The 23,538-nt window shown below is 49.8% G+C and overlaps 1 protein-coding gene across 2 annotated transcripts in view; it reads left to right on the top strand.

The window, feature by feature from the left end:
• Positions 1 to 3,503: 3,503 nt before the first annotated feature.
• Slc6a6 (solute carrier family 6 member 6) overlaps positions 3,504 to 23,538 on the top strand; it is a 75,774-nt gene continuing 55,739 nt past the window's right edge. Inside the window, exons 1-2 of one of the 2 annotated variants that reach the window (XM_028773000.1) lie at positions 3,504 to 3,745; positions 18,549 to 18,592. The gene's annotated coding sequence lies outside the window, so the exon portion shown is untranslated. The remainder of the gene's footprint in view (positions 3,746 to 18,548; positions 18,593 to 23,538) is intronic. The other variant, XM_028772999.1, reaches the window with a different exon arrangement.

The raw sequence follows: 23,538 nt of genomic DNA on the forward strand, positions 1-23,538 counted from the left end.
TCTCTCTCTGTCTCTCTCTCTCTCTCTGTGTCTGTCTGTCTCCTGTCTCTTCTCTCTCTCTCTCTCTCTCTCTCTCTCTCTCTCTCTCTCTCTCTCTCTCTGTGTGTGTGTGTAGGTGTATACATGCAGGTGTGCAGGTGTCCTCAGAGTCCAGAGGAAAGCATCAGATCCCCTGGGGCTGGAGTTAACAGGTGGTTGTGAGCTGCTTGCTGTGGGTGCTGGGAACTAAACTATGGCCGTCTATGGGAGCAACTGGAGCTCTGTTGTTCTATCTTACTGGCCTCCTATTTATTTTATTTTTAAATTGTTTGACACAGAGTCTTGTGTAGCCAAGGCTGGTCTCAAATTCTCCGTCTCCAAGGCTGGACTTGAACTCCTGATGCTGGGATTACAGGAATATACCATTGTGTCTGAGCGAATTATTTGAGACAGGCTCTTACTATGTAGTCCTGGCTACTCTGAAATTCACTGTCACCAGGATAGCCTTGAACTCACAGAGATTCTCCTTCTTCTGCCCTCTGCGTTTAAGGATATGTACCACCATGCCCAGATCAAAATAACAATAATAAGAATATTAATATCATATAATATTATTTTATATAAATCATTATATTATTATGATATACAATTATAACAATTATTATATAATAATAACAACAACAATATTATTATTTCGGTTTTTTTTAAACTCTTTTTTTTTTTTTTTTTTTTGGTTTTTCGAGACAGGGTTTCTCTGTGTAGTCCTGGCTGTCCTGGAACTCACTCTGTAGACCAGGCTGGCCTCGAACTCAGAAATCCACCTGCCTCTGCCTCCCAAGTGCTGGGATTAAAGGCGTGTGCCACCACTGCCCGGCTATTTTGTTTTTTTGAGACAAGGTTTCTCTGTGTAGTCCTGGAATTGCTCTGTAGACCAGGATAGCCTGGAACTCAGATATCTGCCTGCCTCTATGTCCCAAGTAGATTAAAGGAATGCACCACCACCCCACAGCCTGAAATTATTTTTTTAAAGAAATACAGTGTCCCCAGGTTGTCAGACTATCTCCAAACTCCTAGGCTCAAGCAGCCCCGCCTAGGCAGCTGAGCAGTTGAGGGCACATGTATTCATACATGCAAAGTCACCTCAACTTTGACTCGTGGCAGTGAGCTCAAATCACGATGGACAGAGCCCAGCACTGGCAAAGCAGCAGAGCATCTGGGGCCAGATTCAGTGCAGGCTGCCCTACTTGAGACTTCTGACTGATCTGACAGTCCACGGCCTCTCACGTGCTGTGCTCATACTCCATGCCTGACTGATCCACTGCACCCACAGCCTGGGGCTGGGCTCTCCCAAAGCCCCCCTGGAAACAAACAGATGGTCTAGGTTTAGATTCCAGCTCTGTGACTCACCGGCCAAGCGTCCCCCAGGCCAGTTATTGTCTCTGTGGCTCAGTTTTCCCTTCTGTAAAATGGGAGAAGTCGCAGTGCTGAGCTCACAGGGATGCTCTCTGGGGAGGAGCAGGTTGAGCTCGTTTACATGAAGTGAATTCTACCAGCCAGGAAAGTGCTGAAGAAAGGAAACTAAATAAATATAGTAGGGGCAGTGACCCAAATGTCACTCAGCTGTGACCCCAGCTACCCAAGGGCTCTGTCTCAAAATATAAATAAATAAATAAATAAATAAATAAATAGTAAAGTGTAGCTGAGCTCTTTCTGTGTACCAGGCCTGTGAAGCCTTGTGTACCAGGCCTGTGAAGCCTCGTGTACTTGATGGAGTTCAAGGACCAGATCTCACAGAGCTGACGCTACAGAAGGGGAGGCTGATGGATGCCGGGGCTGCATCCTCCTGTTCTTCCCAGTCGTCACTTGTGTGATACTGTGTCGATCATTCTGAGGCTCAGGCCTTCCCAAGCTTTCCAAAGCTCATCCCTGGACCTGCCAAGCCTCTGTGGCCTCCCCTACCCTGGCTCTCTGTATAGTCCTGTGACACCATGCCGTCAGGCCTTTGCAGCCTTGCAGCCCTTGCTTCCTCTGCTCCCCCACCCCCACCCTTCTGCCTGCCTAAAGGCTCTGGGCTTCCTGAAGCTGCCCTGGGTTCAAACCAGCCACTTCCCTACTCTCTGACCTACCTCTCGGTCTCAGCCCTTTGTGCTGTGGGTAGTGACATGTGAGTCTGGAATTTTTTTTTTTTTTTTTTTTTGGTTTTTTCGAGACAGGGTTTCTCTGTGTAGCCCTGGCTGTCCTGGAACTCACTCTGTAGACCAGGCTAGCCTTGAACTCTCGAACTCAGAAATCCACCTGCCTCTGCTTCCAAAGTGCCAGGATTAAAGGTGTGCGCCACCACCGCCCGACTGAATTTTTTTTTTTTTTTTTTTTTTTTAAGACTGGTTTTCTCTGTGCAACCCTGACAGAACTCTGTAAACCAGACTGGCCTTGAACTCAGAGAGCTGCCTGCCTCTGCCTCCCAGTCCTGGAATTAAAGGGGTAAGTCACATCACCACCTTATTTTGCTTCTTGGTGTCTTGTGCCAGCCTAGGACAATGGGTTCAGTCTGGCCAGGTCTGGGGCTTCAATCCTAGTTTAAGAGGCAGGATAGACATGCCACATAACAGACACTGTGTGCAGAGAGAGTGGAGAGGAAAGAAAAGGAAGTGGGCACGCAGAGCGGGGAAGGCCTTACTGAAGGTCACACAGCGCCATCTCAGGCTCAGTCAGGCTGTGGGTATGTACAATCAGATGGAGGACGTGTTCATTCAAATAAGGACAAGAATAATGGCACACTCCCCATCTCCATTTAAAAATAGTCACATTTGCTGACACTCGTTTGGCACTTCCTAGGTGCCTGGTGTCCTGTTCAGACTCTTTACACTGTTAACCTTGGACCCTCTCAGCAGCCAGAAGTGATGAGTTCCACTATTTTTATTTCCTTTTTACAGATGAGGAAACCAAGACACAGAAGGTCTGGGGAACTTGCCTGATGTCACACAGCCACGACGAAGTCAGGGGCGCTTCGAAAGCACAGCCTCTTGTAGGCCAGGGAGTGGGGACTTGGCCCCGTTATCATTTCCACAGAAGCTCAGCCAGGCTCTCAGAGCTGCACACTGGACCAAGAGGACTCGGGGAGAGGGGGGAGGAGCAGATTCTGGCACCGACCTAGTGCTGCGGCAGCCCCAGGCCTCATCCCCAGACCTAGGTGGATGTATTAGAGAGCGCTGTGGTGTGGTAATGGCTATCAGGACGGAAGATGAGCCAGGGGCCTGTGTCTCTAACTCCTCATCGCCTGCAGGAGAGGCTTGAGCAGTGCCATTTGCCACCAGCGTTTTGATGGAGCATGAGGATGGGTGCGCGCGCTCGACGAGGCGAGCCCGGGCTCTTTGTGTGTCCGAGCTCGTGCGCGCGTGCGTGCATGCGTGTGTGTATGTGTGTGCCCGCGCGCGCGCTCGTGTGTGTGTGTGTGTGTGTGTGTGTGTGTGTGTGGGCGTGGCTGACCGTCCGAGCCCCGCCCTAGGCCCCGCCCAGGCCCGGCCAAGCTGGTATTTTTCCACCCAGCAGGATGGGTGATGCGGAGAGCTGCCTGTTCAGACAACAGACACGCGAGGTCAGGGAGAAGCCGCTTATAAATTACCGCTTCCTCCGCGCCGCCGCCAGCGTCGTGCTCCGGGACCTGGCTGCTGCCGAGCTCCCGTGCCCAGCCACCAACGCCGCGATCGCCGCCAGTCCCGCCAGCCTCGCCAGCCCGGGGCCATCCGCTGTGGGCTTAGCCACCCAGGTACCCAGGGCGTGCGGGCCGCGACTGCAGCCCCCTCCCCCGGGCCGCGCTCCGCCTCACCGCGTCCCAGCGGGTCTGGCCTCCCCGAGCTCTTTCATCCCCTTCACCCCTGAGGGAGGGACCGAGGGTCTCCTGCTCAGCTCTGCTGGAGAGGGAGTTATTGTTTCCCTGGCGAAGGGGCTGGGGCTGCTGGTGTGGCGGCAGGTGTGTGTGTGTGTATGTGTGTGTGTGTGTCTGTGTGTCCCACGGGGTGTCTCCTTGTCCCTAGATGTCTCTGTTTCTGAGGGTGGCGGTTTCTCCACCCTAGGCAGCCGTGTACATGTGCGCCCCGGGCTGTGTGATATTTCCCATGTCCCGGGCTGCCTTACCTGAGTGTAGTGTGGCCGCGAGGCTCTGCCTCCTGATACACACGAACACACACACACACACACACACACACACACACACACACACACGTCTTGCCTATGTGAACCGGTACGTGTGGCTGTGTCTCCGGAACCCTGGCCGTGTGCACGTGTGTGTCCCCGAATGTGACTGTATCCCTGGGTCCCTGGATTTGGGCAAGTCTAGTGTCTTTCAGCTGTACCTGAGAGGGCAATCTCTTGCACCCAGTGGGCCCAGTGGGCATCTTTGGTTCTTCGTAGTATTTAGGAGAGGTAAAAGGGAGATATGGCTCCAGGTGCTGCCTGGGTGTGGCACGCAGGTGATAGTGACAGCCGCCCTCAGGCTTGAGTTAGCAGGACTGAGGCCCGGAGCGACAGCCAGGGGCAATGGGCAGTGGGTAGGACTAGCTGGACACATCTTCCTCTAGACTGCTCCCCTTCCCCTTTATGGGTTCCTCTTTTGGGTGGGAGGTTCTGATCCGCTCCCACTGGGGAAGCCACACAAGGAGCCAGTCTCAGGAACAGGTCTTACAGTCCCAAAGCCTCAGCCTAGACTATGCTGGCTGCAAGGGAGGCGTGTGCTCGGCAGAGCCACCGACCTGGCTATTTTGGTCACTGCCTGGTCTCTGCCAGATCCCTGCCTTCCCCAGGACCAGCCCCAAAGGCTTGGGAGACAGCCTGGGCCCCCATTTCCTGCCTGGAGAAATAAATCATTTCAAAGACTGGCCAAGCGCTTGACCCGGAGGGTCTTCAGACTGCGGTTTGGTAGCACGTGGCTCCATTGGATGCCAGTAAATTGGCCTCCGATTTGGCACAGCTAGCTTTCAAATAAATGTCATGGAGATTTTTTTTTTAATTAAAAGAATTTTTTTTTTGTTTTTTGTTTTTTTTGGTGCTGGTAGGGAGGGGATCTCACCCAGAGTCTCTAAGCCAGAAGGAGTTTATTTTTATGAGAGAGCTCGTGAGTGCCTAGCAACGGCCTGCCTGCCTCCCTCACTACCAGGGAGTCATCAGGGAGTGGGGGGTGAAAGGGAGGTGTTTTAGCAAGATGATGGTGGGTGGCTGGAGGGGGACCTAGGCACCAGCTGAGAACCCACAATACAATGGTATTGGCAGATGGTTGGAGGTTGTCTTAGACCTTGGTTCAGCCACCCAGTTAACCTTGGGCAATGTTTCTTGTCCTCAGTCTCTTCACCTGTAAAATGGGTGGGGCATAGTATCCATTGGATATGTCAACCAGGAATCCAAGAATCAGTGCTTGTCCCCAGAAAGACTGTGTCCCTGTTAATGGTGACCTTGGGTAGTTCTCTTAGCTTGGGCTTGGCTGTCCTGGCGACAAGGACGCTAAGGCCAGCCTCGCCTTGTCCTTGAAGGGATTGAGGGAGATGAGGCTGAATAAGCTTGTGGTAAGCTGTAAAGCCGGGCTCGGCTCTAGAGCTGCTGATTAGAGAATGTCACGAGGTCTTGGGTCACTGTGGTATGTGGCAAGGGCCATGGTGCTGTCCGGAGAGAGCTTTTGTCCTTTGGGGATACCCTGGTACTGCCTGTAGCTCTGTTGTGGTCAGCCTCCCTGACTTTCTAACCCCCTCTGTATCCACATTTGTTTGGTAGAATCTGGAGGCTCAGGGGTAGAAGAGCCCATTCTACAGACGGGCCAATTGAGAGCTACCTAGGAGGTTGCCTTGCTTGGACTGTACAGAATTGAGATTCCAAAAAGCTTTGCCATGGCCAGCTGTGCATTTAGGCTTCACAGAGCTTGGGCCACCGATTTGTTGAGGACATTAAGTTGGGGACATTAAGGTGGAGCAGGTTCTGGAGAAAATGAGAGACAAAGGTATTCTGGCCATTAGGGCTGGAGGGTGTATGGGGGGGGCAGTGGTCCTTAGTACTTCGTATTCCTTCTTCTCTGCATCTTTGAGTGGAGCCTGGCTACCATCCCTGCAGCAGGTGTTGTGCCACCCCACCCCCACCCCACCTAGAGGCAGCCTGGGCACTGGGGGTCCCTGCTTCTAACCTCAACTTGTCAAAGGTTTAGTTCTCCGAAAGTTTCCAAAGGTCTCAGTGATAAGGTGCAATGAGTCACTCAGCACATTCCTGGACACAGGAAAGAGCTGTCAATCACAAGGACTCCCTGGAATGTTGCCCAGCTACTGCCTTTGCTGGGATCTGGGTGGGAATAGAGGGTTGGCCTGGGGTTCCAGCTGCGCTGACTGACTTTGGCAGTAGTTGTAGGCAAGAATAAGACTCTTTGAGGCTGCAGCTTGCATTGTGGTATTTGTCAATTTACCCCAGCCAAGGAAGTTTGAATCTGTGTGTTGTGGGCAGTAGCTACGGTTCTGGAGCATCCATGCCCTGGGTGAGAACTAGGGCTTTTTCTTAATGTGTCTCCTTTAGGTGGTTAAGAAACCTTGGCTCAGGTCAGCCCTGGGCAGGCACTGGATTTGGGGCAGAATGTTGGCTTTGAGGCACTAATAACCTAGAGGGAGTGGCTGCTCCCACAGTGACCACAGCCATCCATGGTTGCCTTGAGGAAGACTTAGGGGACTGTGACCCAGTGTGTGCTTGGGTGAGGCAGAGGTGATATTGGAGTCAATGCTTCTTATGGACAGAGAGGCAGGGTGAGCTTGCCTGGTAGGCAGGGACACAGAGGGTTTAAATGTAATGTGACATGAAATAGCCAAGTGTGTACACTAGGAGCTTTTAGAACATGTCCATAGGGCCTCAGTTAGAGAGAGGCCATGAGTAGATGTGGCCAGAGTCAGGTGATGGAAGGCTCATAGTTATCAAGAGGGCAGCAGGGAGACAAATAGGTTTGAACAGCATCTGGGGACAGTAGCAGGAGTCAATCAAGATTGGAGAGAGACCCCTAATGGTGAGCAAGAAGCTGAGTTGGGCTCCAGAGATCAAGGGTGGCTACCTACTGGCCTACCATTGGACAGGGTACAAGGCATTTTCTGGACCAATGAATCTGGCCCCAAGTTCTTTCTGTAAACACCAGGTGAAGCCTGGACACCCTGTTTAACAGGTACCAGGCCATTAACTTGCTGGTCCCCACCTCCCTGGAGCTTGCAGATCTGGCATCTTTAGGGAAAGTTATGGGCAGGTCTGAGGGGGGGGGTAGGGCTCTCCTTTCTGACTACTTTGGATTAAAGGATTCTTTCGGAAATATGAGCTGAGGCTGGGCTTTGGGGGGTGGGGTCAGAGAGGCAGGAAGATAGAAATGTTTGTCCTTTTTGGGGTGTGTGTGGGGGAGGTTGGCCTGGAACTTATTATGTAGCCCAGGCTGGCCTGGAAATTTGCTACAATCCTCCTGCTTTAGGCTTCCCAGTTCTGGGATTACAGGTGTGAGGTACTGTGCCTAATACTTCCCTGTGATTTTTTAAAAAGCATTTGGGGCCTGAGATATGGCTCCTCAGGTAAAATCACTTGCCAGGATCACCAGGACTCATGCTAGAAGGAGAGAATTTCACAGTGATCTCTTTTGACCTCCACATGAGACCTTGGCATGCCACATAAGATACACACAATAATAATGACATTTTTTTAAAAAAGGAAAAAGATATTTCAAGTGTCTAGGACTGTACGGTGTGTGCTTAACCTGAGTTTGATCTCTGGCACCCTCCACTCACCACCAATTAAATTAAAATTGAAGTATAATGCAGAGATGCTATGAAGTTCAGGAAATTTAGACATCAGTGTAATTACCACCCAGATCAAGATGAAAGACTACCCCTGTGTTTGCACATGTGCTTGTGTATAAACATATGTGTGTTGATGCATATGGGGAGTATATGTCCAAATATGTGTGTGTGCTTATGGGGGTCAGAGGTCACCCTTAGGTGTTTTTTCAGTTGCTTTCTACCTTTTGTGTGTGTTTCTGTGTGGTGTGCATGTGTGTGGGTATGTTCATGTGTATACATGTGTGTGGAGGCTACAGTTCAGCATCCGCTGCCTTTCTCCTTTACTCTGTTATTTATTTATTTTTTTGAGTCTCTCACTGAACCTGGAGCTAGGATGACAGCCGGCAAACTCCATCTTCCCATGTTTGTCCCCACTCCCCCCATTGCTGGGTTGCATGAACATAGGGCCATATCTGCCTTTTTATTTTGGTGCTGGGGACCTGCACTTGCTTCCCCTGCTCACACAACCAGCTATTTTACCTGCAAAGGCCGCTAGCTCCTCTGCTCCTTGCTTTCTTGCTTGAGGAGGGGACGAGGACTTCACCCTTGCTAGGCCGTCACTGTGCCACTGAGCCACATCCCCAGCTCTCTCCAACCCTCAAGAGAGCCACTTTTAGATGTCTGTCACTGTGAATGAATTTTGCCAAGTCACCTCATATCAGTGGGTTTGTGCCAGGCATAGTGAATCACCCTTGTAATTCCAGTACTGTATGTGTATGTGTATTATGTATGGCTAACTGTAGCACTGACTATTAAATGGAAAATTCTAGAAATGAGCAGTTCATGTGTTGTTGAATACATTTTATGACAGTGTAGGGTTATAATTCTATTTTATTATGAGCTATTGCTCTCGGAATGATTAATTTATAAATTAAACTTTACCTTAATTATGTCTAAGGGGAGATAGGAGGCAGTATAAACTGGAGGTCATTGCCTTCTGTATTTGAATACTAGAGTGTGCCCTCTGGGCAAAAGGCATGATAACCATATAACAGCTTCTCCATCTGTCCTGCAGACGCTTTGGCTGTAGGTGTAGGTTTGTGAGAGACCCTCCTGGGGGCATTGTGTGCTAGCTTTTTGAATGGACGTACCATTTCATTTGTGCAGGAATGCCAAACTGTCAGATGATTCACTTCTCAGTTACAAAAATTATATACCTCAAACAACACAGAACTGCTATAAGCTAAAATATATCCCCTTCAGATCATTACAGAATATCCGTATATGAAGTTGGGTTGGGGAGGTCTGAGCTGTGGAGTGTGTGTGTGCTGAGTGTGAGGCCCTGGGTTCCATCCCCAACGCTAAAAATGACTAAATAAAGACCTTAAGACTATTGCTCTCCTATCCAGCTTTAGCTGTGTGGTACCTGGAGTGACTGTCGGAACGCAGACTGCTTTTTTTTTTTTTATCACTTTCTGGATCCGTTTTCATTTCCTTGAGGGTGTAAGGATTTGCTCAGCAGGCCAGTCAGCCAGCCAGCTAGCCAGCTAGCCAGCTGTGGTTTGGTTTTGTTTTTAACAAAAACAGCGTCATACTGTTCCAGGTTCTGCCACTTGGTCTGTACAAACAATGGCCCATTATGACCTGCCGCCCTGCAGAATGCCCTGCAGAACACACTGCAGAACACACAAGCCTACCAGCCCACTGTGCACAGCCTTGGCTTGTGACCCACTGGCCTCTTCCGTCCTAGCTGACCACCCAGACTACAGCTCAGTGAGGGTATCGCCTCACTCAGTGGCTTCCAACTTGCCTTGAAGGTGAACAGCAGCCTGAGTCCTTACCACTAACAGGAGGAACACGTGTCTTTTTAAATACAGGATCTCACCCATTCAATTCTCCTGCCTCAGCATTGGGTGGCTGAAACTGCAGGTGTGTACCACTGGTTGCACCGCAGATGCTTACTGAGCACTCACTGTATGTCAGGCACCATCCCAGGGGTAGGAAGGGCAACAATGAATAAACCAGTCTCTGGTGCTGGGCGGCTCGCAGTCCCTTGGGAGAGTGAGACCAACATAGGGAGGGGGAGAAGATGAGTATCTGGAGGTTAATGTACAATCTCAGGTTTTTTATGCTGAGGGCAGGCACTGGGCACAGGTTGCAGGTGTGCAGAAGAGTGGTCCCTTGACTGTGGAGTTCAGGGACTGTGGACTTTGGGATCACCTAGCTAACCTGCCCCACCCACCCACCTCAGGAACTAGGAGCTCTGGTGAAGCCTAGGTAAGGTGTTTATCAGTGGAAGAGATCCAGCCTTCCAATTACCTATTATTGCGTTTCCCTGCTCTGCTGTGCCCACCATTCTGATTATGTAAAACTCCCCTTCTGGGAGGTAGGTTAAGGGCACTGGCAAGATCTTGTGCAACCGACTTTTCTGGGGATGGAACCCAGAGAGGTTTCTACAGTTAGGCAGGTGCTGTGCCACTGAGCCACACCCCAGCTCCTCACCTCAATGTTTCTATGCTGGTATTCATAGTCTCAGTTAATGGGAACAGGATGGGAAGGAAGCAGGCCCTCCCCCTCCCCAAGGGCAGGCTGCTTGAGAGATAATCACAATCCAGGACGCAACTCCCAGAAAGCTTGGGGAAGAACCTAGAGCCTGGTACTGATGAACTGATCTGGTCAGCCCAAGACTGAGATGCATGGGGGAGGGGCGGGAAGAACATTCTGCCCACACTTGTTGGGCACCCAGTGGACCGGAGACATCTATTAACTGAGCCTACCCGTCTCCTGGGCTGGTTAGTCTGTTAACCTTGTTTCATCCCCATTCCCCACCCTCTGGCCCCCAGCCTCGGTATCTCCATTAAGTAGATGGAGCTTTTAGGCTAGGTCTCCTAGCTGGGACATTCTGAGTGTCTTGTTTCCATGGTGCTTGTAACAGGGTAGAAGTAGAATATGACTGGTTGCCATGTTCCAGCAACCCCCTTCCTACGGAAAGCCCAAAGGCTGAGGTTGCTAGATGCTTGGCAGGAGGTAGAGGAGTGTGGCTGGCCTGTGGATCTGTGCAGTCATGCCTAGTGGGTGAAGGGCGCTGGAACAGGACCGTTCTGAGGACTCTGCCCCTGCTCCAGGGCTAATCAGCCCCAATGGAAGGCTGGCCATGATTTCAAGGACCTTCATTCTATCACCAGATGGCACCTGGTATCCACAGCCTCCTGCCCAGCCGCCATGTCTCCTGGGCACCTCTCTGTACCATCTAGGAGGTAATGCTGAGTCAATCTCCTGCTCAAGAGGCTTCCAGTGGCTCCATAGGGCTCTGTGAACTCTGTGACTAACTCTAAAGAAGAAATTGATGTTAGAACCTTTCCCAGGTCTGGCTCACCTCTCCTTGTAGTCTGGGGTTCTCTGCAGAACCTAGTCCTTTGTTCCCTATCTTCTTCCCACTCCTCAAGTACAGCTTGAAGCTTTCAGGTCCAAAAAGCATTCCTGGACCCTGGGTGGTGCTTAACATACAGGAAGCCAAAGATCACCAGAATCAAAGAGGACTTGAACTTCCATGCCTCAGCTCCTAGAGCTCTGCCCCCTGGCCTGATCTCGGACCTCTGTGAGCTTGCTCTATATCTACCTGACCACCAGCTGGGGACACGCTGAGAGGAGGGGAAATACTCCAGCATCTAGCAGAGGGGCCTGGCTAACAGAAGTGCACCCCCATCCTGAAATGAGAGCCTATTCTTTGAACATCTATTGGTCCAGGCTTGGACCCACCCATCCACCCACCTAGCAGGTACTTATTCCTTCGAGGCTATGCAGATATCACCAGTGAATAGGGAAGTCTGAAGTATACCCTCCTGGGGCTGTCTGCTTGGCAAGAGTGATGGATGTCCAGCAAAAAAGTTATGCAAGTGAATGTATAAAATCAAAGTCAGGCCTTGTGAGCCAGGGCTGGTGTCCCTGGCTTCTGGCTTACTGTGTGACCTAAGTGAATCCTTATCTCTTGGTTTGAAGAGATCATTTGGTGGATCATGAAACAGTCCTAAGTCTGTGTGGTCACAGTGTGAGGCACACCTACACTTGTCCTCTTGCTGATTTTCCAGGATGACCTGACCGTAGCTTTGAAAGGAGACATCCCAGTTTGGAGAATAGAATTCCAGAGTAGTGCTGAGCAGAGCTGTGGCAACCAGCTTTTAGTAAGGAATGTCTCCTTGGGAACAATGTGGGTTTGCTTAAACTATTAGTGGGAGAATATAGATTAGAACAAATCTTTAAAAAAAGAAGAGAAAAGAAAAAAACCCACGCCTGCCAGCCCCTTCCCTTGGTGCTTTGGAATCTATTTCTGTCTTTCGATTTTCACCATAGAAGGTGGGCTTCTTTTAAAGGTGTCCTGTTGTGAGCCTGCAAATGTGTCAACCCTTGTGGAATATCTCTTTCCCACTCCCTGTCAGCTTTTAGCCACGACAAGTGTTTTGTATATTTTTTGGAGGGGGAGTTGTTCTGAGGATGGCACCCAGAATGATAGGTAAGGGCTTTGCTCCAGTCCTGGGAAACAGTATGAAACACTGATATTGTTTCTTTGTAGGACTTTTTTTTTTCCCCTGTAGCGCATCAGGGCCCAGTAGGGAAAGTACGGCATGGTGGACTGTGGCAGTGGCGGGAGTTGGGGTGTGATGTGGATGGTGCTAAGCAGCAGCTGTGATGCTTCTTTGTGTCCCCAAACCCCACTGGCTGGGGACCTGCCACTTCTCCTGGCAGTGTTTTGTTGGCTGAAAGGAGGAGGGAGAAGCTGTCCTGCTTCTCTGATTCAAGGGCACTGAGTCAGTACGGTCTGGATGAGGGATTGCTGTGAGCTTGACCTTCCTTGAGATTATGCCCAGTTCTCCAGCTGGGGTGAGTTCCAGGGTACATTTGTGGGGGTGAAGAAGGTGAAGGCAGTGAGAGGCTGGAAAGGGGAACTGGGTGGGGGCGTGAGTCGGTGGTTAAGAGGAGCTGGATTCAATTCCCAGCAACCACGCGGCATCTCACAGCTGTCTGTAACTCCACTTCCAGGGCATCCAGTACCCTCATACAGGCAATGCATATGAAATACAAATAAATCATTTTAAAAAAGAAAGGGCTGGAACTGGGAAATCACTTGGAAATCACCCACCACAGTGGTTGCCTCCCTAGGCAAGAGCCACGCCTCCCAGTGTCAACTCCTATTTTGAGTTCTGGGGCACAGGCTCCAGCCAAAGGATAATTTTGCTTCCTTTGAATGTAAAGAGTCCAGCCTCTGCCAGCATCCTTGGAAAGCCCCAAACCTGCCACCAGGAATACCTTGTTTATTGTCCCTCCACTCAGTGTGGGTAGCTACCACCTGTTCTCCCTGAGACCCCAGCTTGAGCCCCTCTCTTCCCCCCCCCACCCCTCAGCCCGTTAGTAGTGTTTAGCTTCCTAACATTACCCTGACTTGAGATCACTGTTACCTGAGTCCTGGAGCTACTAGGTGTGGCTCATTGTGGTGTTGTGGGGTGTAAATCATTTAGACCAGATTTAGACTCTGCTCAGATTTTGTTTTTAGATGTGATTTTTTTTTTTTTTTCTGCAGCCCAGGATGGCCACAAACTCATGAGCCTCCTGCTTCAGCCCCCTGAATGCTGGGATTACAGGTGTGTACCACCATGCTAGGCTTTCTCCCTGTCACGATACAGGTCAAGTTGGAGTCTCCAAGTTGAGACCTAGCATTTGGTATTCCTTAAAAGCCTAGCTGAGATAGCTAGCTATACATTGGGTACATCTGTGGTCCAGTTATGTGTGAGGTTGAGGAGGAAGTGTGGCCAAAGCCCAGGAGTTAGGGCAATATAGTCTCTAAGCCACAAAGGAAGGGAGACCCAGGCTGTAGACCCTTCTCTTCCAAAAAATGAAGATAAATAATACGATAAATTCTGTTTCCATAGTGTTCATATTTTGCATAGGAAAACCCCAAAGCCTTCCTGGGGGCAGGTGACTGGCTCAAGGTCACAGGGCTGGGAGCTGGCTGAGTCGGTCTTGGGCCAGTGCCACCTTGGAAAGGATGCTATAGGGAAGCCGCTTGCTACTCTGTAGTGTTGGCGGTCCAAAAAGCCACAGGAGGCTTTTGCAGGCAGCCAAGTCGGATGTCAGTCAGGGAAAGCTCAGGGCCAGCTAGGCCCTGCAGACAGGCCTGGTGGCTCCAGGCAGTGTGTCAGGACAAGGCCCCCAGTATGGGATCTGGCATGTTGCCTGCTGGGGTGTTGATGGCTAGGGGAGTCTTTGAGAGGCTTTCAGCTCCTGGAAGACAACATAGGGCCTGCTGGAACACCCCTCACATGGCCTCTGGTTATCTAGGAACATTCTAGCACCGGGGCTAGCAGAAGCCTTTGACCCAGGACCAGTGCTAACCTTGTGGAAAGTTGCAACCCCCTGGAATTGTCTTCAATTGGGCTCTGCTTTGAGGCTGGAGAAGGGCCCAGAGGTCTAGTTTCCTACCTGCCTGGGTCATACGTCTACATGGGTCACCAGGTGTCAGTAACTGGAAGAAAAAGACAGATTGAGTCTGGGTTCTTAGAACATGATAGTCACTGGACCAGAAGTGCCAGTTATCACAGGACAGTGGAGAGACTAGGCAGCTCCATCCATACTTGGCATTCAGGGCTGGGGGTGGGGTTCACAGCCTGTTGTAAAGAGTCCTCCAGATGTTTCACAGGCCTACTAAGTGAGGACTGATTTAAACATGTATGTCTTCCTGTGTGCCCTGGAGTGAGGACTGGGGATGAGGGTTAGGATCAGGCCTAAGCTTTGCAACAGATACATAATGAGCAGAATATCAGGCTGTGGGGAACCTCAGATGTCATCTGTCACCTGCATTCTCCACATTGGTACTAATGAGCTGAATGTCAGATAGATAAGGAATGAGCATAAAATGACACAGCAGGTTCAAGCCAGGGCACAGGTCTGTCTGTCTGTCTGTCTGTCTGTCACACACACACACACACACACACACACACACACACTGCTGAGGATGGACATAGGACCTTGCTCATACTAGGCAAGCACTCTACCTATGAGCCATATCCCTAGGTATTCAATTAATTAGTCATATTGGTATGTGTATATGTTTTTGTATGTATGCATGTGTGTATGTACAAGTGTGTACAAGTATCCTAGGAGGCCAGAAGAGGGTTTCAGATCTTCTGAAGCCAGAGTCACAGTTGGTTATAAGCCTTCTAATGTGGGTGTTGGGAAATGAACTCCAGTAGCTCAGGTCAGTCTCCAACTCACGTTTTTCCTGCTTCATTCTCTCTGGTGCTGGGATTACATGTGTGTTCCTCTATGCCCTAATAAGACTAGGTTCTTACGGTTATAGTTGGCAAAAATCAGTTTAAATTAACTTTAGAGATAAATAGAACATTGACAGGTACATTTACCTGAAGAAGGCAGATTAGGAATCCTCCAGGTGTGGCTATATTCAGATACTGAGATGTTATTAGTCTGCTTTATTTCTGGGTTCTGTGTTCCTCAGTGCCTACTCCATTCTCCCTGAGGGACCTTAGCTGCCCTAGTGAAAGCTCATCTCCATAAGCCATCTCAACTTAGAAGAAGCCTCCCCCTCCTCCTCTCCTCCTCCTCCTCTTCCTTTTCCTCCTCCTCCTCCTCTTCCTTTTCCTCCTCTTCCTCCTTCTTCTAATAATTATTATTAGTTAATAATTATATTATTATTTTAGGATTATGTGTGTGTGGGGGCCGTGCACATGGATTGACATGCATATGGATATCATAGGAAAACTGTGAAGTCTGTTCTCGCCTATCGCCTTTGTATGGGTTCTGGGGATGAAACTCAGGTTGCAGGCTTATATGTCAAGTGTCTTTAACCCACCACGCCATCTTGCCAGCTCCCCAACCCCCAGTGCTTTTAACAAGAGTTCTGGCTGTCATTCGAGTTGTCCAGGGACAGTCAAGTCCACGGGTGAGCAACTCTGATTGGCCAGGTCTAGTTCACATGTTTCTCCAGAAGCAGGAGGTGAGATCAGTTTCCTGATAGGATGGGATCAATGGATGTGCCTCACCAGGTCAAATCAGTTCAGACTGTTCTACATTGGGTATAAATGCCAGCAAGCCACACAGACCCACTGATAGAGAGGACTGCTCTTATCTGTCTGAAGTGAAGCTGGCCTCTTACCAGTCAGGATTTATCCAGACAGAATGCCATTGCTTGAGGTTCCTTGAACAATGTGCTGAGAATTGTGCTTTAAACACACCGTCTCCGCCTTCCTCTTTATCTTCCTTCCTTTGGCATGGCCCAGGAGAGTCAGGTACTCGTTACCATGTTTCATCTCTGTGCCCCACCCATTGCAGATATTACTGACTCACCTCGGCTTCTGAAGGGTAATGTCCACCAAGGAAGTGGAGGAAGCCCCAGCGACTTCCCACTCATGTTTCAGTCTTACTTTAGGGTTCTGGGTTCCTTGAGAACATGGGACCTTAGCTTCTTGAGGTGTGGTCTTTTCTCGAACACTGCCTGGTACACAGTGGGTGCTTAAGAAATTGTTGACTGTTCCTACCATATGGTACCTTGGACTCAGTGCCTGAGCTCAGTGTGTAGCAGAGAGCGGGCTGAGGAGGGAGGCTGGTAATGTCTGAGGAGGGAGGCTGGTAATGTCTGAGGAGGGAGGCTGGTAATGTACTGAGAGAGCAGCAGTAACTTTGCTCAGATTGTGGAAGAAGCTAGAATTGCTGCCAGAGAGGAGAAGTAGAGTTTAAGGGAGGTGGGGAGGGTAGGTGCCCCTGCCTACCTACCCTCCTCATCCCTGTACATCATCATTAATTCCAGTTTAAGTGTCCTTGAAATCTTAGATCTCCATTGATAAGAATGCTTTCCTTGATTCTACATATTTTTATAATCCAGGAAGGCTGAAAGGCCTTCCTGTGTCTGGGCCAGCAGCACTGCGGGTGGCCTGAGAAGCCAGGCCCAGAGCTCTGCCCCCGCTTGTCTGTTTCCCAAATCCAGTTCTAAAGAACAGAGATTCCCTCTGTGTGTGTGTGTGTGTGTGTGTGTGTGTGTGTGTGTGTGTAAGTGTCTGGGGTGCAGCCCTGTTGTGGTGTGCCCATTGAGCATGCACAAGGCTCTGGGGGTCTACCCTGAACACTCTGTGTAATACGAACAAGTAAATCAAAATTCACGAGATGGCTTCTGGGACATCCCCAGGGAAGAGCTGCTGTGTAGCAGAGTCCAGCAGGTTTCCTGGGCACGATGGTTCTCAGTAAGTTTAGTGTGGTAATTGGTGGACTGTGCCTTTTTTAAGAATCTTGGGGCTGCATGTGCAGTCACCAAAGGTAGATGCTGATGTGGAAGACAGGAAGTGCATGCTGATAAGAGCCTGATATGGATGTCTCCTCAGAGGTCTTCAAGAGTCTGACATATTCAGAGGCAGATGCTCACAACTAGCCATTGAAGTGATCATGGGGTTCTCAATGGAGGAGTTAGAGTGAAGACTGAAGGAGCTGAAAGGATTTGTGGCCCCATGAGGAGAGCAACAATACCAACCAACCACAGCTCCCAGGGTCTAAACCACCAGCCTGGGAGCACTTATGGAGGGATCCAGGGCCTTAGCTGAATATATAAGAGTGGAGGGCCCTGCTGGGCACAGGTGGAAGATGAGATCCTTGACCTCATGAAGGCTGGACGCCCCAGGGGGTGGGAGTTTTGAGGGTGGGGAGGTGGGAGTGGGGGGGGTAGATAGAGGTTACATCCACAAAGAAGAAGGAGGAGGTGTGAGGGGATTGGGGGTTCCTGGGTGGGTGGGGGATGGGGTAAGGGGACAACATATGAAATGTAAATAAAACATCCAATAAAAAAATTAAAAAAAAAAAAAAAAAAAAAAGAATCTTGGGGCTGGACAGTTGTGGTTTCTCAGCCAGCAAAGGAACTTGCTGCCTCCTAAACTCGATGACCCAAATTGAGTCCCCAGGAGCCTCCTGCAAGTCGTCCCTTGATCTCCACTTGCCCCCGCCCCCCACCTGCCACACACAGAAATGTAATAGTAATGATGATGACAGTAATAAAGAGAATCTTGGAGCCTCTTCACCCCTCTGTCTAGCCTTACACTGTCCGTATGGGATAGCCAGTGACAGATCTGGGACCTGGGGCAGATTACAGAGCTAGTAGGGGCTTTCTGGTAGTGTAGACTTTCTGGTCTGGTTTAGTGAGTGGCTTACCTGTGGGCACCAGCAAAAAGAACCTATTTTAATATATTAAAAATGTGTGTGTGTCTGTGATATGTGTATATGTATCTGAAGCATACCCAGCATAAATGTAGAGGTCAAAGGACAAGTTGCAAAGAGTCAGTTCTCTTCTTCCACTGTGTGGGTCTGGGAAATCAAACTCAGGTTCTCAGGCTTGGCAGCAAGCACCTTTACCTGATGAGCCATCTCCCTGGCCCCAAAGGGACCTTTATTGTACATCAAACCCACCATGGCTTTCAGAAGCCCCACACAGTGTACAAAGACAGTTGTTGAGTGACTCACTGTCTAGGTTCAAGAGCAATGAAGTCCGAGAAAGGATTCAGAGTGAGTTAGAGGGAGAGCAGGAGGGGTGGGGGAGAAGGTATGCTTGTGTCTGGCTGACCACATATGTGAGAGTGCAAATCTGTGTGTGTATGCATGGTTGAGATTCAGCATCCTTCATCCCTGCTCCAAGTCTAACAGGCTCAAGGAGGCCCCTCTCTAGCATGTGTGTTGAGGGACACCCATGGTCAGACCTGGTCACCCTCGGCATGCAGGCCCTGACCACACCTCTTTGCTTCCTGTTTGCAACAGGTGCAGAGCCAGTGCCACAGCCTCTTCAGAGGAGCCTCTCAAGCGTAAGTAATTTTTCAGCTTCCTTATAGGCTCAGGCTCAGCCTCACCACCGCCACCCACAGCAGGATCCCATGGGGGAGGAGTCTCCAATTTAGTGTGTCCTCCGGGCTCTAGAAGAGAAGATTCCTGAGATGGTCTTATTCTTGGCACCTCTGGGTGGAAGGTCACTTGGTCTGCCTGTATCCATGCTGTGGCAAGGAGTAGCCGAGGTAGATATCCTTGGGGGGAGGAGGGAGCAGGAGCTTGGATGTGGTGATTCTGAGCCCCACCTTCAAGGAGTCCCTGGCTTTAAAGATAGGATGCTCCAGCTTTTGATCTCAAGCCTCTCTAATCTCTTCCGTGTGTGTGTGTGTGTGTGTGTGTGTGTGTGTGTGTGTGTGTGCATGCGCGCACATCTGTGTGTGTACATGCATACACTGCTGGGGATGGAAAAGTGCTAATTCTGAGCTCTACCACGAGCTACAGCCCCAGCTTCACTGAAGGTTCTATTTGAACAGAACTGAAAATGTCCAGTAAAGTTGTGAGTGAATCTCAGTGAGTTTCCGATGCCCTTCACTCTGATGGTCCTGGGGTTGATTCTGGCCAGTGTGTCTCATCCCTGTCCACTGCTGTAAAGGACCACATGAATAGTATTTTTGCTGAATCACTGGGGAGTAAGTCACAAGTGGGGTGCCCCTTCCCCTAGTCCTTCATGTATTTCCTAAGAGCAAGGCCATTGTCTTATGTAACCACAGCCCAGTTATCAGCCCAGGACATTTAACATTGACATAGTTCTCATATCTAATCGGCTGATTGTCTTGGTACTACACCTTGCTTTCTCTTCTCTTTAATGTTTCTCCCTCTTCTTCTAGTTCAGAATCCTAATAGTGCCCGCAAGGAGGGTTTGTTTTCAGGCTGGTTTAGCTGATTTTAAACTTGGGATTCAAAGTCCTTTAATCTTGTCATCTACTAAGGAATACTGGAGTGTGTATGTGCACTCTCATTCCAGGGTCATTCCAAGAACACTCCAGGTTTGGGTCCTTGCCCTGCAATCAATCTGTCCTGCCACCTTGTTGATCTTGTGACCCACCTGTGGACCCTGCTCTCAAATCTGAGAACTCCACCTTCCTAGATAGAGATATTTTCCTATCTACCTCCCCCTCCCTTTCTCTTTCTCTCTCTTCTTTTGCATGGCTTTGGGGTTGGAACTTTTGAGTATAAACAATGCTCCATCCTGAGCTGTTCTCTTAGCTTCCTAGGAAGGTCTCTCACTGACACAGGGCTGAGGGATGGTCAATTTGGGGTCATCTGTGGAGCTCTCATGAGACCCTTCTTAACTGCCACTGTGGCTGGACCCCATTGCACTTTTGGTCAGTTTCTGACCGTCCTCTGTATCAAAAAAAAAGCCAATTGGAGACCATAGGTTCTCTGAGATATGCCCATCCCCAGAGACTCAGAAGGCCTTCCCCCACCCGGCCCCCAGCAGCTGTTGAGTGGGCAGATAGCCTGCTCCTTATGCTCAGAGTCTCCACCTTAATGGTCATGTGTCAGGGATACTTATTGCCTGTGGGAACTGGACTTTCCTGGAAGTGTAACACATTAGCTTGTTACAACCCCAAGAACCATGTTACAGCCTCAAGAGCTGCAGGAGGTAGGAGTTTTTGTTCTTTTTGTAAAGATGGCAGATGAACAGGTGGAATGCTTACTGAGTGCCAGGCATGGCCACACCTTTCAGCAACTTGGGTGCAGACTTTGAGTTCTGTTGGCTCCTAAGCACTGATAGCACCATTGTGCAGTGCAGACTGGGAAACTGAGACTTAGGGTGCCTCTCAAGTTCTCACAACTATAAGCCCACTTACCCCACTCTGGTGCCTACTTGATGGCACTGCCCTCCCAATAGGTGGGGAGTCCCTTTCATCCCCAGCTACTTCCCTTTTCCAAGGTCTTCCTGCTGCTGGTTAATGAGCAGCCAAGGATAGTGGAAGCCAGGGAGGCCACTGCTTGCTCTGAGGCTGGAATGTGAGTTCTGTTTCTAGATAAAGAGTCTTGTGCAAGTAGCTGGCCTCATGGGGCCTGGCAACCTCATAGGCAGAGCATAGATGGTGACCATGCTGTTCCTCCTCAGCGCTAATTCCAGATGCAGACCAGGCTACCTGGGCGAGCACTTTGGCTCTCAGACTGCCCTACACCACTCTTGTGTAGCCCTCCTGGCTTGCTGTTTTTGAAAAGGCTCATGACCTCTCCTCCACCCTCCACGTGGTGGTCAATGGGGTTTGCAGGGAGCATATTAGACAGGGATGATATACAGTCTGAGTTCTGGGTATGGCCCACCCCCACACATTACATGGGCCTCTGGTCTTTGAGTTTCCATCTGAGAAGGGCGAGATATATCCTTTTAGCCTTACAGTGGAGAGCATAGGAATAAGAGGTCAGGCAGGTCTAGGTTCATTCCAAGTCTGAGGGCTGGGATGTGGCTCGGTGGCCCTTTGTAATGCCTGGAGTGCCTTCTCTACAAAACAAACAAAACAGCTCTTAGCCCAGCCCCAGCCTGTGCCTGTGGTGTGACCCTGAAGGGAGTCACTAAACCTCTCTGAGCCTCAGACTCTCCCCTCTATAATGGAGTAGTTATGTCAAACCAAGAGAGCTGCCGTCCACTGCAGGATGGGGGTTGGCAGAAGAGGTGACATGGACACTTGGTGAGCCCAGGGGAATTTTATGGACTCAGAACGACTAACAGGATAAGTGCCATACACACTAAAAGACACTCCTCATGGGAATCCCTAGAGAAGCTGCATACCCACGATTGAAGAGGCAAGTCTACCTCCCGGAGTGCTGTTCTCTGGGGTGTTGATATCTGGGGTGCTTGTCCTCTGGGATGCTAGGTACTCTAAGGGAGAGACTGTGAGCAGGGCATGCCTCCTGCTTGTCTGTGGGTGCTAGTGTCCTGCTCCCTGGAGGCCTCCACATGTTCACTCTGACTATAAAAGTCATGTTTTCAACACAGAAATACCGAAAGGGGGAAAGTAACGCTTTTTCCCACCACACAGAGGTGACCACAGTATAATGCAGTGGTGTGTGGATTCACACATATGTCCATAAGCTGATCCTGGTGAAACATGTGTGTCATCCTCCCACAGGGAGGCTGAGGCACGAACATCTCTCTAACCCAGGCTTTATTTGGCTTAGGAATTTAAGGCCAGTTGGGGCTTCAGAATAAGAGCCTGAGTTGTTTGTTTGTTTAGTTTAGTTTTGTTTTGTTTTAAATAGAAGATCTGAAGCCAGGCCATGGTGACAGAGGCAGAGGCAGGCAGATCTCTGAGTTTGAGGCCAGCCTATAGAGTTTCAGAACAGTCAGGGCTACACAGAGAAACCCTGACTGGAAAAATCAAAACCAAACTAAAACCAACACCAAGCCAAACCAAAAGATAAAAAGATCTGGAATCCTGCTGTGTCGTCTGGGCTGGTTTGAAACTCACTTATCTAGACATTCCTGAGGAGCTGGGACCACAGGTATCTGGCCTACGGTTTTCCTCTTGAATGGAGACAGGTGGAGGCTGGAAAAATATTTTAAAAGAATACAGGAGGCAGCCCTGGCAAGCCCCGGAGGTATGTTTCCATTTTCCTGCCTTTTTTCTTGGCTAGACCCTGAGTGCTTTTTGGGCTTCCTCAGTCTTTCTCTAAAGCCTCCTCCCTGCCACGTGGCTGCTTGCAAGTGCTGGACTTCCACTCCAGCTTATCTCAAACAGCCTGCCCTCACCTCCTCACCCCTGCCACCGGCCCCCAGCGCCCCAGTCTCTATTCCCAACCAGGGAATATGGCCCAGCAGTCAGTCACTCAGATTTACAGTCCGCCTGCATTGGGAATCTTCTTTAATCTCTGACAAAACTGTCACTTTTGAACTTAAACAAAAAAACAACAAACAAACAAAAGTGATCCAGGAGTGGAGACACGTGTCTGTGATCCCAGACCCTGGAGCCTGAGGCAGGAGGATAGCTAAAAATTGGAAGCCAGTCTGGGATATATAGAGAGTTCCAGGACACTTGAGGAAAGCATTTATTTAATCCCCAAGTGAGAAATTGTTTTTAGTTACGCTCGCCAATAAAACACTCTACAGTGAACAGTGGCCTGCTTCTATTTTTTTATTGCAATAAACTATACATAATGTGTAATTGCTTGTCACTCTTGGGAGGAGGGCTGGGTGTTGGGGATGGAACTCGAGCCGTCAGCAGGCTAGGAGAGTGTTCCACTCTGAGACTCACCTGAGCCCCATTGTAGACACTCTGCTTTCAGGGCTCAGTGGGGGTGACAGTGAACCCCTCCTACAGGACCCAGCTCCAAGCTTTTCTGTCTGACTCCCTGACCATACCTGCACATGGCCATACCTTACACCTTGATGCGATGCACAAGTTCTCTCCTTCCCCACATGGACCCAGGGCACATGCTCACCTCGAATTCATCCACTTAGATGCACTTCTCTTCTGGGCTATCCATTTTAAAGCTGTGCAGACTCCCAACGTGGAATCGCAGGTTCTCCAGAGACCATACTCTTTGATGCTCCTACTGACATCAGTGACAGCTTTGGGCTACTCGGAGGAAGTGGCAGCCCTGCTCCAGGGACACTTCTGCCTTTGGGGACTCAGAGAAAAAAAATTAAAACATCCCACCCTAGACCTGTTCCTACCCAGCTCTTCTCATTGGGAGAAGACTAGAAAATCCCAGAAAATCAAAACCAAAAACTCATCAACACTGGGAAGTTAAAACCTAACTCTACCCTTTAATGACCCCAAATCCATTCCTACCATGGATGGCCTTTGTCAAAATGGGCATGAAGTCATGCATTGCAGCCTTCTGAGAGGGTCAGGAAAGAAAAACCAAAAGTTTTTGGTACAGTGACGGGCATATAGTAATTGCTCAACAAACAGTAGCTGTCATTGCTACACCTTCCTGCTGCTGGTATGATTGGGCTCTG

The sequence above is a fragment of the Grammomys surdaster genome, unplaced genomic scaffold (genome assembly GCF_004785775.1).
Source record: "Grammomys surdaster isolate TR1022 unplaced genomic scaffold, NIH_TR_1.0 220, whole genome shotgun sequence".
Classification (NCBI taxonomy): Eukaryota; Metazoa; Chordata; class Mammalia; order Rodentia; family Muridae; genus Grammomys; species Grammomys surdaster.